The 16,026-nt window shown below is 49.4% G+C and overlaps 1 long non-coding RNA gene across 1 annotated transcript; it reads left to right on the forward strand.

The window, feature by feature from the left end:
• Positions 1-1,977: 1,977 nt before the first annotated feature.
• On the forward strand, positions 1,978-15,931 carry LOC146400910 (uncharacterized). Its single transcript, XR_014813562.1, has 5 exons — positions 1,978-2,160; positions 4,774-5,983; positions 8,042-8,285; positions 8,881-9,053; positions 14,598-15,931. It is a non-coding gene; the product is annotated as an uncharacterized LOC146400910 (long non-coding RNA).
• The last annotated feature ends 95 nt before the right edge of the window (positions 15,932-16,026 follow it).

The raw sequence follows: 16,026 nt of genomic DNA on the forward strand, positions 1-16,026 counted from the left end.
TCAGGTCATTGAGGAGGCACAGGTTTGATCCCCAGCCCAGCACAGTGGGTTAACGATCCCATGTTGCCACAGCTGTGGTGTAGTTCACAGCTGGGGCTCAGATTCAAGCCCTGGCCTGGGATCTTTTCTATGTTGCCAAAAAAAAAAAAAAAGAGAGAGAGAGAAGAAAAAGCGAGTTACTGAATAATGTAGATAGTATAGTAGAATCCCTTTTACGCACACACATACATACACACTTAGCCATGTCCACGTGTAAAATATGCATGTGATACTATATGGCAGGTTTCGGGATGGAATCTTCCCAAACTATCAACAGTGGCCATGGATGGGGAGGGGAGAGTGAGGTCATGAGAAGAGGGGGTTAAGGGGCATTTTCAGCGTTTGTTCAATTTATTGTTTGACTTTGGATTTACAAGGACTATGCATTCATTCTGTAACACTTTTTTACATAAGCAAAAAGATATCCCCACACCGAGAGAAATTAAACTAGTCCTGAGTAGTCAGGCATTTAAGGAGGGCAGTTTGGACTGTAGCAGATGGTCAGTGCCCCAGGCTAACGTCGCCAGGCAGCAGGGGACACGGGAGGCTCAGGTAAGCTGAGCACTTATCTGTAACCCCTGTGCCCAAAAGAAGGTTTCCCAACTCCGAATCCAGGTAGGAAATTCCAGCAAAGCCCCAAGGACTTACTGATACTGTATCTGCCTGAAATACCAGCCTCCAACTGTGCCTCCTAATAGAATTCACCCTGAGAGTCAAGGAATGAAAATATTTTGCACGTCTTGCTGTGGCACCTGGATAAACACACACATTTGCATAGTTACCTGACTAATGATCTTGCTTTAAGATGGTTTTTTCAAAGAGCGTGAGAGGAAGGTTATCACAGAAATTGTAACTTCACTTAAGAAAGATGCTGTTGGTTTTTCATCAAACGTGCAGAAAATGCCAATCTTACAGCGGATGTGTCTATTTCTCCCCTGTATCCAGTGCAAGTGGAAATTCTGGTTGACGGCCCTCAAGGGGGTGCCCGTCAATCTTGCTGCCTCCACCGCTCTCCGTCCCGTCTCGACTCTCGCTGCCAGGCTATTTCCAGGCTGAGAATGATGCTTCTGTGCCTGATCGCCGCAGACTCTCCTCACCTCCCACCCGGGTTCCCTTGCTAGTCGGGCTTCTTACCCTCAGTGTGAAATACCTTCTGAAGAGGTCCGGACTTCCCTCCCAAACCCCAGGGCAAAGAGATTTCTCTTCACGGTTCTGGGAAGCCAGTGGCTACAGACAGGTGTCCTCTGTTGGTAGCACCTTGCCCTGGGCATCCAGAGCCTGATGGTAAGGGTCATGGCAACGAAGCTTCCAAGGAAGGTGGAGGTGTGCCCTAACTGCGGGCAATTAGGGGGTGAATTGTCTGTAGAGACTTTATATAATAGAACTAACTGGAAGTTGGTCTGCTTTGCATTATCATCATTCAACCAGCAATTCTAAATGATGCTGGGGACAAAAGCCTCACCCCTGCCAGGGTGGGCCACCCTTCTGTCCCATGATACAAGGATGCTAGGAGCCTCATAGCCCACTGTGCTCAGGCAGACACCCCAGTTAGACTCCCCAGCCAGCCACTCTGTGAACTCTATGAACTTGGCCAGTTGCTTAACATTGCTGAGCCTTAGCTTCCTCCATTGTAAATGGTTCATACTGGTAGGGATGGAGTAGGCACAGGTGGTTGTAGAAGTCCCAACAAGGGATCACTGATAAAGAGGGAAACCTGGGGGTTGTTGGGAGACCACTCTAAGTTCAGGAAAGCCAGCAGAACAAGGCAGGCTTGCTTAACTACTGGAGGTGGGAGAACTGCCTCAGGTCACTGGGTGGGGGATGGGATGAGCCCTGCCTTCAGATTCAGATCAGGGGCAAGAGTTTGAAGACTGCCCCAGCTGATTTGAATACACACCTTATGAGATACTAAGGAGGGGCTGCTACTCCCAGAAAGGAAGAGGCGGGCCTTTCCAACCCCACGCTCCTTGGATGATAAAACTGTAGTCCATCGGATGTTTGGGGCAGAGCTTCCTTTCCTGTCCGCTTGCATCTCTAACAAGTGTCCTATCCTGACAAATCTGTTTCTTGCCGAATTCCTTCTGTGCACAAAGAACCTGAGCCTTGGTGAGTCCAGACATGGTGAGTCATTCTAATTTAAAATGGTGGGTTTCAGTCCCAATCTGGCTTTAGGTTGGGTTCAAGTTCCAGCATGTGAGTTTAAGTCCAAAACTGGGTTTCGGGAGTTCCTGTCGTGGCTCAGTGATTAACGAATCTAACTAGGAACCATGAGGTTGCAGGTTCAACCCCTGGCCTTGCTCAGTGGGTGGAGGATCCGGCGTTGCCAAGAGCTGTGGTGTAGGTTGCAGACGCGGCTCGGATCCGGCGTTGCTGTGGCTCCGGCGTAGGCCAGTGGCTACAGCTCCGATTCGACCCCTAGCCTGGGAACCTCCGTATGCCGTGGGAGCAGCCCTGGAAAAGGCACAAAGACAAAAAAAAAAAAAAAAAAAAAAAAAAAAAAAAAAAAAAACCACAACTGGGTTTTGGCTGGGTTCAAGTCCTGGCATGTGGGTTCAAGTCCCAATCTGTGTTATGGCTAAGTTAGGGCCATCAGTTCTGTCAGTTTCAATATTACATGTTAACACTCTCTAGGATCATTGTGAAGACATATGAGACACACTAGGTGTAGACTTGATAAGCTGTGAAGTGATAGAGAAATATCCTCTTGGTTGTAGTTAAAATTAGGGTTGTACTTGAGCCCCCCCTCCAAATACGGCCAGTCTGCAGTCTGTATCTCTCGAGCCACCCCAGCTGCCATCTCAAATAAAACCACAGTTCCTGTTTAAATACAAGTTAGCCAAAGTCCCTACCAGAGAATGTACAGTATGAGAACTGGATTTTCCTTCTTGGGGATCCGAAAGGATCACCTTCACATCCTCAGAAACCAGTTCCCCTTGCCACTTACCTGCTGTCACCCACCAGGAACTCAGACCACCCTCCCCCCACCTCAAGGCTAGACTCTGCCACCATGGGCCAGGGCGGGTCATGGGTCCCCTGACTAGGTGAGGGCTGGGTGCTGCTGACAGTCCCACTGGAACACTGGCTGCCCCCCTCAGAGCAACCCACTTCTTCCGTGTCCAGCAAGGGCCAGGGGTGCAGCATTCACAGCCAAACCCCGGCTGTGCTCTGAGGGCATAGCTCTGGGCCTTCCTGCTTTCAGGTGGCATTCACCATCACTTCTTAAGGCCAGCCATGACCCCAGGCGTCTGGGTCAGAGGGGTTCCAGCACCATCTTTTCTCCTTGACCTAGGCTGGGGGTTGGGTACAGGTTGTTAGTCTAGATCCCCTGCCTTACATTGAGCGATGACTCAGAGCCGTCAGCAGCTTTGGGCACTATTGGGAAATGGTCTCTCTCCTTGACTTGCACCCTGATACACAGTCCCTGGGTCTGTGACTTCAGGGAATGAAAATCTGGGCCATTTTCAACCTGACTTGTCCGCCGAAGCTAAAGTTCGGTCAGGTGGGCACCCAAGTCGCCGAGCCCCTGGGCAGCTCATACACTAGGCATTGTCGACCTACCCCGAGGACACCCCTGATGGTGGGTCAAGAATCTGGCAAAGCCTTAGGACCTCGGTCAGCCTCTGCCTCTCTTGCCATTCACTAAAGCAAAGGAAACCTGACTCCAGCTCAGCCAACAGCTAACTACTGAGGGTGAGGAGTCAGAACTCATCCTTTGGACCTACTGGAAGCTCTTATAAGTGGGTGTCCTCTAACTGGGTGCTCCTCAGAGCTAGACTGAGGAAAGAAACCCCTTTGGGACCACAGCTATGGGCTGAAGAGTATCCCCCTAAATAGTCATACGTGCCTCAGAATATGACTGTATTTGGAAATGGGGCTCTTTAAAGAGGTACTTAAGGTTGAAGGAGGTCATTAGGGTGGGCCCTAAGCCTCCATCACTGGTGTCCTTATAAGAAGAGGAAGTTTGAACACAGACCCATACAGAGGGAAGACACGGGGAGAAGACGGCCGCGTTCAAGCAGAGGAGAGAGGCCTGAAATAGATCCTTCCCTCGTGGCCCTCAGAAGTAATCAAGCCTGTAGACATGTTGATCTCACACTTCTGGTTTTTGGAAGTGTGAGAAGGTGAATTCCTATTGTTTAAGTCCCCCAGTCTACAGCATTTTGCTTCAGCAGCCTTAGCAAACTAATACGACCACTCAGCATGAAGGAGGAGGAGGAAAAGAAGGAGGAGGAGAATGGGAAAGAGGAGAAGGAAGAGCATGAGAAGGAGGAGGAGGAAGAGGAGAAAGAGGAGGAGGAGGATGGGGAAGGGAGGAGGTGGAGGAGGGGAGTGGAGGGGGAGGAGGGGGAGGAAGAGGATGAAGGGAGAAGGAGGAGAGGGGAAGAGAGGCAAGGAGGGGAAGAAGGAAGGAGAGAGGAGGGGGGAGGGGAAAGGAGAGGGGGAGTGGGAGGAGGAGGAAGAGGAGGGAAGAAACCTAGAAGGTGGGCTTTAGCCTGAGACCCTCTCCTGGACCCACTTCTTTCCTGTCTGGACAACCCAGGTCATGGCTCTGCTTGTGACCCCCCCCACACACTGGCAGACTTTGGATCTCATCCTCAGCAGTTGGTCCCCAACAGCCACAAGGAATGTGAAGCAAGACCCAGGAGCAGTGGAGGGAAGGCGGGTGAGGTTTGTTAGCAAGGTGGCACAGGCTGTGTTGATGGCTCTCCCTTGTTGATTCCCACGCTTCTCAAGGTCCGACCACTGCACGTGGGCTGCTCAGGGAGATGCAATGATGAAGCCAGTTTGGAAGCAGATGGACCAGCAAGGAGAATAGCATTGTTCAGAGACTGGGGCATATACCGCCGGCCTCTGTTTCTAAAAATGGAACAGAAAAATGGTGCATAACCCGAGTCAGAAAGAGGGACGTTCTTCCAAGCCGGCTGCCAAGAGGAAGGGGGATGGGAGCGTCAGCAAGTTGCCTCTTCTGACCCACCCAGACTGGCATCTTCAACAGGCCCCAGACCTGCACAGTTGGCCCAAGGGGAAAGGACACCTTTGGGTCTGGTGCTTTTGCAATGGTTTTTTTCTGAAAAGAAACAGCATGAAGTCGAACGTCTGAGATGATCGGGGTTCACGCCCACCATCTTGGAGCAGCTTGAAGCCGATGAGCTTAGCTGGTTGCAACGCGCTGGGATCCGCTCAGCCGCTGCCCACACAGAGGAGCCTGGCACCTGCCGAGCTGGAGGAGCTCTGGTTCTTGCAAACAGCTCCTGTCTTCCCTCTCCCATCAGTCTGGGCTGCTCCTTGCCTTCTTTACCCCTGCCTTCGAGGGTGGCTGACTGCATCCTTGCCCGGCTTTCAGGTTCAGCCAAGTTCACGGCTTGGCCTCCCTGGGCGAATCCTTGGAGCCACATGCTGCTCTCCCTCCTCCCTCCTTGATGACATGTTGCTGGTATTTTTACATATCTGAGCAGGCGGCTGAAAAGCTTCCTTCTCCTCCCTGGCTCGCTTCCTGCCAGCCCTTCTGCTCCCTCTTCTCTGATAACCAACTCAGACAGAACGGGCCTTATGTAACTGCCTCCCCCATGCTCCCAGCGAGGGGGGCTTACAAGCCCGCTTGCTGCACAGACATCTCATACAGATTCGACTCTCGCAGAAGCAAACAGGACGTTGGGCTCCCTGGCACCTCTCCAGGGCTGGGAGATCAACAGAGGGCCCAGCCGATCCCAGAACCGTCCTACCTGGCACCCTGGCTGTCCCTGCCTCTGCTACCTGGTCAGAGATTATGTGAGCGCCTGTCACATCGCTGTCATTTGATCTTTTTCCAGAGATTTTAGCTGGCTCTAAATGGTTTTGGCTAATAAAAACTAAGAAGATTGGCAAGAAACTCCAGATGTGTTTGAACACTTTGGGGGATAACGTAGCCTGAAGGCAGCTGAAACTTAACTCAAATAAACAGAAGGTAATGTGCATTGGCAAAAGTAATCTAAGATGTGAGCATGCATCTGTGTGCTCCAGATTTGCAGCCCCCTCTGAGGAAGGAGATGTGGGAGCTGCTGGTAATAGGAAGGACGTGGGCAGAGCAGCCGAGAAGGGTCACAGGATAGGGACCCCTTGACAAGGAAAATGTGATCCCATTTTGCCCAGACCCCCTCAGTGACCCAAAGCGGGTCTGCTACAGATTCCAGAACCTTTCTCCTGTGGGAATACAGCGAGGAGTGGTTTCCAGAAGCAGAGGCTGCGAGGGTGTGGCGGTGTTCTTGGTGGGGTGGGAGAGGCCTGTGCATTTGCCTAGATGTACCATTTTCTGTAGAAGCCTGAAGGCACTGTTCTTTCAACCTCAGGGTCACGTTTAGATGGGAGGACCAGCTTTCAAAGTGCAGCCACCCCCGTCTCAGTCACTCCCCTACTTTCTTATATACAAATTGCTTAAAAGCTGCATTTCAATATCTTACATACATGAGCTATAAAACAGGTCAGTTCTGGGGCAAAGGGGAGATAGACATAGATTCACATACACACAACCAGTAAGTAAATATATATGCATGCATGTGCGTGTACACACACACACACACACACACACACACACACACACACACACACACACACACACACACACACACACACACACACACACACACACTTACGAATCATGATTCCTGCAGGTCCATATCAACCTGGCCCAAGAAACCCAGTAGACAGGTCAACACCTGTCACTTGCCTATTCTGGTGGGAGGAGGCTGGCACAGGCCTGCCAGTCACACTTTTGTCCCTCTCCTGACCCTCCTCCCAACAGGCTGGGGCAGAAAGCTGCCCGCCCTACGTCTCCCACACAGCTCAGAGAGGTGCTAGCTTCTGGATACAGGAAGGAGGAATGGCCTGTTTCCTCCCCTTGCAGCCTGAGCTCCGTGGGGCCTCAGCCTGACCCTGCAGAAAAGAAGCGAGGACTGGGGTTTGGGCGGGGGGGAGTTTGACCTGGAACATTCTCCCTCTGGCAGCACAGAAGCCCCCCTGCAGCGTGGAGGAGAAAGGGACCCCGAGGCCATAGCCCTGCCTTCGGGGTGGGACAGATCCGGGTGGCCCACCCATCCCTCCAGGGCTTAGAATCCACATGATTCAACTGACAACTTGAGGGACCAAACTGTGCATGTGAAGGGGACCCCTGGGGGGGTCCAAGAATAACATGCAGAGCTTCCAGTTGTGTGAAAGGCGATCCCCGAAAACTGTGGGCTCCCCCCTCATGCTCAAGAATGGACACATCTCTTCTTTCACAGTCAGCACCTACTCGGCCTATGGGCCCATGTCCTCAGGCCTGGTGGCAAGAAAGGCCACTTCCCAATTTCTCCGCTACCCTGATGCCACCGAAACAGGCTTGCCGCTCCGTGGCCAGCCGTGAAAGGTCTTTTATTTCCAGTCATACAGGGAGTGCTTAATTCCTTTAGGCATCAAATATGTCTAAATTCACTATGCAAGGCAGGGCAGGATATAAAGATTTAGCAGCCACCAGGGAAAAGGAAATGACAGGATCTACAAGGTATGTGAAAAAAACAAAGCAGAGAAAACGCTCAGAAGGGCAACCTGTCTTGGAACTAACTAAACAGGAATGAACCCGCCAGGGGAAAGGGTTCCGAATGATGTCATCAAAGGGGAAGTGATGGGTTCTTCTCAGATTCGGGGTGCACCCAGGTCACAGGAGGAACCCATTCAGACTGGCTGCAGGGGAACCTGAAACTCAGCATGTCCAACAGGCTCCCCCATGTCGTCGAGGCTGCTGTGGCACTATGAGCACGAGGGCTCACGTCCCTGTCTGTCACTGTGTATTGTATGAACTTCCCGCCCTGGCTGCTGGCATTGCAATGAAGAGCAAATCCACTGCAGCAGAGGGGCAGGCGGGAGGCTGATGCGACGGCCGCGTAGCCAGCTCCTGGTTGGATCCCCTCCACCAGTCATTTTCTGAAAAGCTGTCTTTTTAATTCTTTCTAAAGATCGTTTTTCTCAGTCTAACTTCTTATAATACCAGGTGGCTATAAACTCAAGATGGTTCTTCCCAGCAAACACCTGGAAAGCCGCTGGGTTGCCACTAGAACACAGGGCCATCTGCCGGAACAGATGTCAGCCCCCTCCCACGAAGCTGCAGAGGGGTTGTGGCCTCCAGTAAGAAGGACAGGAGTGAGGACAGGATGTGGGGGAGAAGGGACCTTCCTGGTGAAGAGAAGAGCTGGATAGAGTCCCCACAAGAGGACGAAGAGTAGAGTGCAGGGGAGGTGCTGTTGGTTTCTTTCCCTCACCTCCCTTCTCTCTCACCAACCTTCATCTCCCTCACCTCCCATCATTCTCCCTCACCTCCCTCTACCTCCCTCACCTCCCTCCATTCTCCCTCACCTCCCTCCATTCTCCCTCACCTCCCTCCATCCTTCCTCACTTCCCTCCATTCTCCCTCACCTCCCTCACCTCCCTCCGTTCTCCCTCACCTCCCTCCATTCTCCCTCACCCCCCTCACCTCCCTCCATCCTTCCTCACCTCCCTCCATTCTCCCTCACCTCCCTCCATCCTTCCTCACCTCCCTCCATCCTTCCTCACCTCCCTCCATTCTCCCTCACCTCCCTCCACCTCCCTCACCTCCCTCTACCTCCCTCACCTCCCTCCATCCTTCCTCACCTCCCTCCATTCTCCCTCACCTCCCTCCATCCTTCCTCACCTCCCTCCATCCTTCCTCACCTCCCTCCATTCTCCCTCACCTCCCTCCACCTCCCTCACCTCCCTCTACCTCCCTCACCTCCCTCCATTCTCCCTCACCTCCCTCCATTCTCCCTCACCTCCCTCCATCCTTCCTCACCTCCTTCCATTCTTCCATCTTAGGTGGCCTCAGATATCCCCCTTCAGCCACCTCATCTAAAACAGCCTCCTTCTGCACCTGCCAGCCTCACAGCCCCCTGACTCTGCCTCATTGCACTCATCACTGTCAGAGATCTCATCAGATAGCTGAAGAAAGGACTTCAGAAGCAAAGACAGAGAAAATCCAAGGCCCTGAGGTAAGAGGTTGCTCTGGAATGGAGCAAAGGGGTGGAGGGGTGGGGGTGGGGGGTGCGAGGACACTGGGGACCACAAGGCAGGCCCTGGTTAGCTTAGGCATGACTGCTACCCCACCAAGAGGTGCCCAGCGGTGAGCACTTGCTTCTCACTGCCTACCTGGGGGCAGCCCTCCTCCACGTGTGTCTTTCCAGGGCCCAGGCAGCAGCTGCACCAGCTCCAGGGGTCCCTCCTTGTCCTGGCAATGGCAGAGGTGCAAGAGAGCAGACCCAGCGGTATGGAGTCGGGTCCACTAGCATCCCACAGCCGAAGCACATCACATGACCATGTCAGAGTCATAGGGCGGGAGGACACCACAGTCACGGCCACGCTGTGGCAGGGGATGGGTGTCTTATCACCACATGGCAGGGATGGGAAAATGGGGGGCAGTAATTCAGTAAGCCAGAGGGGCGGCCACTGTGTAGACAGAGCAGTGACACACAAGGGGCACTTTCCCAAGTTCTCTTTGGCTGTTGCATGACTAATAGACCCACCCTGGGGGCCGGGGTGGAGGCAGAGAGACCCTGCCAGAATAGATCCAGTGATGACCACGGGCTCACTGAGGCCTTGGCCATGTGCCTGGCAGCCAGGATACAAGAGAGGCAGAAACACATGGGCCTCAGTGACCCCTGCATGAAGCTGTGGTCCCCACTCTGACAGCCTGGACAGAAGGGGAGGCATGCTTGGCTTTACCCCCAGGTGCTCTGGGCATCAGCACAGACTGTCTGGATGGGAGGCAGAGAGGGAGAAGAGGAGCCACCAGCCCCAGGGGCAGGGGTGGCCCTTGACAGCTACGGGGAAGGTCGCAGGAGTAGAAATGGCCACTTGGACCAGATATGGACAGAAAACTTCCTGATGTGAGGGCCAGAAGTGGGGAAGACAGTCTGTGCCTCGTGTTTGCTGGAAAAACAAGGCAGCAGGACGATGAGTCAAAGGAAGCTGACTGCCTCCACTCCCTCCAGAAAGAAAGGCTACCCACTAGTATGTGTCATGTCTCAGATCTCCCCATAGCAATGGCAAAATGAGATGCTACGAGAAAGCAGCCTTTGGGAAGGCAGGATGTTTTATAAAAGGAACACACCGTAACCAGGAATTTCCTTCTGTGGAAAAGAGAACAAGCCATCAGAGGGTGTCAAGCAGACGCTATAGAAAACATCAGGCAGAGGGATTCCTGAACAGGGCGGGGCTGGACAGAGGAATTGCTACCTTGAGATCCTGCAGGGTCACTGGAGGCACCTCTGGATCCCAAATAGCAGAATAAAACTCACCGGATGACGTCTGGGCACCCAACAGCACAGATCAGATACCCTCTCTTCATAGCATTGGGGAAGTTTACAAAAGGACAGCATTTTCAAGCCAAAAAGGAAATTTACAGTATTTGAAATTTCAGAGGAGCATAAATAGCAAAAAATCAGCACACATAACCAGAAAGGATGCTAAGCCCTTAAGTGGGTCAGTCACATAACATCTTTCAAATTTAGTTTTTCATCTCTAGTCTGGGGTGTTTGGACCAAATTACATTCTAAGATTCCTTTTCTTTCTGAAGTTCTATGATTCATTAAAGAACACTTTACAAGAAACCCCAAAGAATGTCTAAAAGCAAAACCAAGAAACCGAAGGCAGCGATAGAATGCGCTAAGGAATAAAAAAGGGAAGAGCAGAGACACTCTACCAACTCTGGGCTGTGACCTCAACCAGAGAAGGTGAGCGCCCTTAAAATGGACAGGTGGGAGCTGTTGATAAAATCGTAGGAAATGCTCAGAATGTTCTGGTCTTAACTGACAAACAGATATCAGTAAATCACCTGGAATAGGATGCAATCCATCCAAGGATTTCAATCCTGGGCAGGATCCAGGCTCTGTTGACACGATGTGAGACCACCTGCAACACCTGCTGTTCTTGCAACACCTGCTATGTTCCTGAGAGAACAGTCAGATTGCCAAGGTCAGACTTACTCCAGGTCTCCAGAGGGGACCCTGGGAACCCACCCACTGGTGTTCTCCCTTCCCGACTCACCAAGCTGGTAGAATCATTAAATAAAATAAAGTACAGAACGACTCACAGCTCAAATCAGCCCAATCCCTGGAGGCAAAGGCGGGGTGGGTTCTAGACAGGGAAACAGGTCTGACCATAAGTTCCTGCAGGGTATGTGGAAAAAGAGGAGAGAGTGATTTTTCAGACTTTAGGGTTGCCTTTGACACGTGTCTGCACCAAAAGCTTACTGTGGGCAAGTGAAAAACAGTTGAGTCACCGTCATATAAGGGATTATTTTAAACAGATGAAGAAGTGAATACCAACACAGAAAAACCAGATGATGATGATGATAAGAATAAAAGGACCATTTCTTTGCAATAAAGTCAGAGCTCTCAAAAATCAAGAAGGGCTGATCTCAATTTTATAAAGAACTAGTACCTCAGGGACACTTGCGTGGTTGGAGGCGACACCAAGACATTTTAAGAAGTAAAATGTCAAGTCTATGGGATGGATTTTTTAGGGCCGAGCAGAAAATGATACAGGAATTTCAGTGCTTCTAAGTTCAAGTTAAAGCGCCTGAAAAACCAAACTTTTAGAACAATGGACTAGAAACTAACCATTAAGCCAAGGGGAGAGCTTGACAGTTCCTTGCTTTGCCAAGAACATTCAGCATAATATAGGGTGACACCGTCAAAGACGATAACGTGCCAGCCATTCCATAAATATTTGTTAAATGACTGAAAGGCTGAATCATCAGAAAGACAAACTAGAAAACATGTTCAAACTCGAACAAAACTGTTTGTATCAGGATGTTGAGATGGGACTCTACCTACCCCTGTTTCAAAGGAAGCACAAAAGCAACATACATTATGTTCCCAAGTAAAACCATTATTTTTCTTTAACACTTGTAAAAAGGAGATGGCTGGCAGTTTCAAAAAGATATATCCTAAAAGATCCAATGAAATAACTTAATTACAGAGATGGAAAATAGATCGGTGGTTTCCGGGTTAGTGATGACAGAAGAAAGAAGTGTGCTCTAAAGGGGTAGCTTGAGAGAGCTTTGTGCTGATGGTGCCATGGTGTGTGTGATGGTGGTGGTGCTTACGTGTGATTTTCTTACCCATGGGATAAAATTGCATAGTTGCAAACACACACCCTCACACACACATGCGCACAATTGAGTGGTGAAATCTGAATAAACATTGTGGATTGTACTCATGTCAGTTTTCTGGGTTTGGTATCTTATTTTATTTTTTTTACAGCCACATTGGCTGCACTTGTGGTATATGGAAGTTCCCAGGCTAGGGATCTAATCAGAGCTGCCACTGTCAGCCTACACTACTGCCACAGCAATGCCAGATCCAAACTGCATCTGCCACCTTTGCTGCACCTTGCAGCAACATCAGGTCCTTGACCCACTGAGCAAGGCTAGGGATTGAACTTGCATCATGTTGGATACTTAACCCTCTGAGCCACAACGGGAACTCCTGATATAGCCTTACGGCTATGCAAGATGTTACTATTAAAGGGGAAGTTTGCATGGAAAGTCCCCTGTGATTCAGTGGGTTAAAGATCCAGTGCTGTCACTGCTGTGGCTCCAGTCACTGCTGTGGTGCAGGTTCGATCCTTGGCCTGGGAACTTCCACATGCTGCAGGTGCAGCCAAAAATACGTTTCTTTACAACTTCCTGCGAAGCTGTAATTATTTCAAAATAAAATATATTTATTTCAAAATTATTTCCTGTGAAACTGAAAAATTGTTTTTAAAAAAGAGGTGGGGAGGGTGAAAACCAGTTTCAACCCTGAGCTATCCACCCACCTCTAGCCTGTATAAGAGCTTGGAGAAGCCAGGAAAGGAGAGGGTGGAAGCTGAAAGAATCTTCCTAGAGAATGCTCCGGGTGTGTCACGATCCAGCCCTCCCCTGGGAGGTAGGATTGGGGTGTCAGCCCCTCGTGTTAAAATGACTGAAGAGTCTTCAGCAGGAAGAGGCTGAGGCTGTGATCTGTGTCCCCCTGCAGTGGTGGGACCCACTCAACAATGTCCCCACCTGAGACGTATACAGAGCAAGAGTTTCAGGACACACACCGCCTGGGAGAGGAGGCTGTGCTGGGGGACCTGCGCTCCCAGAGTTTGTCAGAGCAAAAGAGAGCATGACAGCTTTTCCACGCAGCCGAGGTGGAGCAGGCATGGTCTCATCAGAGAAGGCCGTCTGGAGGGATGAACAGACAGATAATGCCCAATGCCAGCAAGTGGAGGGGTAACAGCGGGCTGGAGATGAGTGCATTGTCTGTATTAGTGATCGACAGAGAAGATGGAGGTCTCCGGTGATGGGAACGTCAAACAAAACCCACAGAAAAGAGAGGAGAACAAGAGCTGGCTTTCAATGCTCTCCAGGCCCTGAGAGGACAACCCAGAGCCGACATGAGCACGGGGGTAAGGAAAACTTCTCTGCAGGGCGTTACCTCTTCCCCTTCCCTTGTGCTCTCCCTGGAGGGGTCAGAAATCACAGCAAACAGGATGGAGGAGGAGATGGAGGCAAAGCACAGGTGAGGAGAAAACACATCCCCTTCCTCTGCTGCCAGCTTCCTCCTGCAACGGGTCACCAGCAGGGCAGAAAAAGAAAACTTAAGGTTGAACCAGGTTCTACGTTTTATCTGGTCCATGGGGCTGGACTTTTACATTATTGATTAGAGAAGCTTGTATCACCCGAGTGACCAGAAACCTTGCCTGAATTTTCATCCAAGTGCAAGGAATGAGGAAGCCTCCACAGTTGAGTTAAGGGACAGCGAGAAGCAAAGCACTGCTTCTTGACGGTATGCCATGGGTCTTACTTGTCCAATGCAATGGTTACATAAAGCGGGCTGAGGGCTCTTTAATCAACAGTATCATGAATATGGGAAAGGGCAATGAAAAAGACCAAGGGCATTGTATAGGGGAAGGAGGGACGGCAAATAAGAAGCGATTTTTAAAATTTCAGTATGAAGGCAAAGGTTGAAATGGAAATTGCATAGACACCACTAAAACCATAAATGATATGGGTAAGGTCAATAAAAGTCTTTGACAGCCCCCAGCGTCAAATACAGAGCACGAACTCAAGGTAAGAGAAAGAAAAAGCAAGACTACCTCCTCTAAGGGGAGATGCTGTTTCTCAAGAAATGGTATGGATTCAAATACCTGGAAGTGGAAATTTTTAAACCTAAATTCACTTGAATGTGGAAAATAAGCCTATCTGATGCAGCACTTTAGGGAGAGGGAAGAATCTACGATTATATCAACAGGATGAAAAGTCTTGAAATGCAGCTAGACATACCCATAACTCTACTGATATTTGATGAATTTCAATAATTCACTTAAATTTTCTCAACTATATCCCACACAACACTTCTAAGCAGCAGGTGACAGCTATTGTTACAACCATGCCAAGGAGCTTAATGGTAACTTGCAAGGTCAATACCTACCATGTTGCTATGGAGATGTACTTTGTGAATAAATAAAACATCACTAATGGAATGTCCCTAACATTGTTTCTCCAGCTAATGTAACCAGGTGCTGTTCCACCTCATCTGAACAGGCTATTCAAGACTTTGAAAGGTTTTCGATCACTGGTCCTCCACTGGAGTGTTCCCTGGCTCATCCTGCCCCAAGGCCTTGGCAATGCTGTTCCATCTGCCCACAACACTCTTCCCCTCCCTTGTCATATCAATCAGGCCTCTGCTCAAATGTCACCTGCTCAGAGAGACCTACCCCTTTGGGGCCCTATTTAAAATTACTCCCTTTACCCATCAATACTGAAAATGATAACATTTGCATGGGAGAGGGGAGTTGAAGATTTTTTTAAATTTAATTTTATTGGCATATAGTTGATTTATTGCAGTATAGTTACAACATTGTATTATTTTCAGGTGTACAGCAAAGTGAATCAGTCATACATACACAAACATCCACTTTTTTTTTTCCCATTTAGGCTATTACAAACTATTGGGCAGATTTTCCCGTGCTATACAGTCAGTTCTTGTTAGTCATCTATTTTATACAATCGTGTGTATATGTTATTCCAGCCCTCCCAATTCTTCCCTCCCTGCAACGGAGTGTCACCTATGGTAACCATAAGATTGGTGTTGAAATCTGTGAATTTTTGTATCTGTTGTTTTTTTTTAATAAGTTCTTTTATATCATTATTTATTAGATTCCACAGATTTGCCTTTCTCTGTCTGATTTACTTCACTCAGTAGGAGAATCTCTAGGTCCATCCATGCTGCTGCAAATGCCATTATATAACAATTATTTTTTGCTTACTCATCCTCTGTCTTCCTACTGGAATACAAGGACACTAAGAGAAGTCAAAGACTTCACCACTGTATCCTCATGGCCTAGAATAGTGCCTGGAACATAAAGAGTTGTGGCTAAGACTGCTTGTTTCTCACTTAACAGCCTTGTTCCCCTTCTTCCTTGTTCCCTGTATCATCTGGCCAAGAAGTTGTACCCAACTATAAAACTACATCTGCAGGCTCTCTTGTCAGTGGAAGTGGTCAAATGTGTGTAAGCAGAAGTCATGGGATGGAGCTTCTTGGAAAACACTTTGAAGGAGGCTTACTCTTTAAAGAGTAAGCCCTTGGCCCATCCACCTTCCTACTGCTTGGAATAGGAATGTAATGGCTGGAGCTGCAACAGCCATGCTTGTGTTCATGAGGTAAGCTTACTAGTAGGAACCACTCTAGAAGGGGGCCTGGGTGTTTGATACCAAGACTGCCTTCCTCTGGAGAGAAAAATCTCTACCTTATTTCAGCTGCATGATTAGTGTCATTTTTTAATTGTAGCCAAATCTAATTCTGATATATGGGTGCATAGTAAATATTTGTTGGATAAATATATGTGTGCTTTGCTTTTAAAATTTTAACTTTCGAAAACTTTGTAAAAACATACCTTATGACATTCCCCACCCCAAATCTCTAATTAGGCAGT

Source organism: Sus scrofa, chromosome 8 (assembly GCF_054392235.1).
Source record: "Sus scrofa isolate SSC_HxYL_T2T_F1_AM1 chromosome 8, Sscrofa_HxYL_maternal_Yorkshire_Landrace_v2.0, whole genome shotgun sequence".
In the NCBI taxonomy this organism is placed as follows: Eukaryota; Metazoa; Chordata; class Mammalia; order Artiodactyla; family Suidae; genus Sus; species Sus scrofa.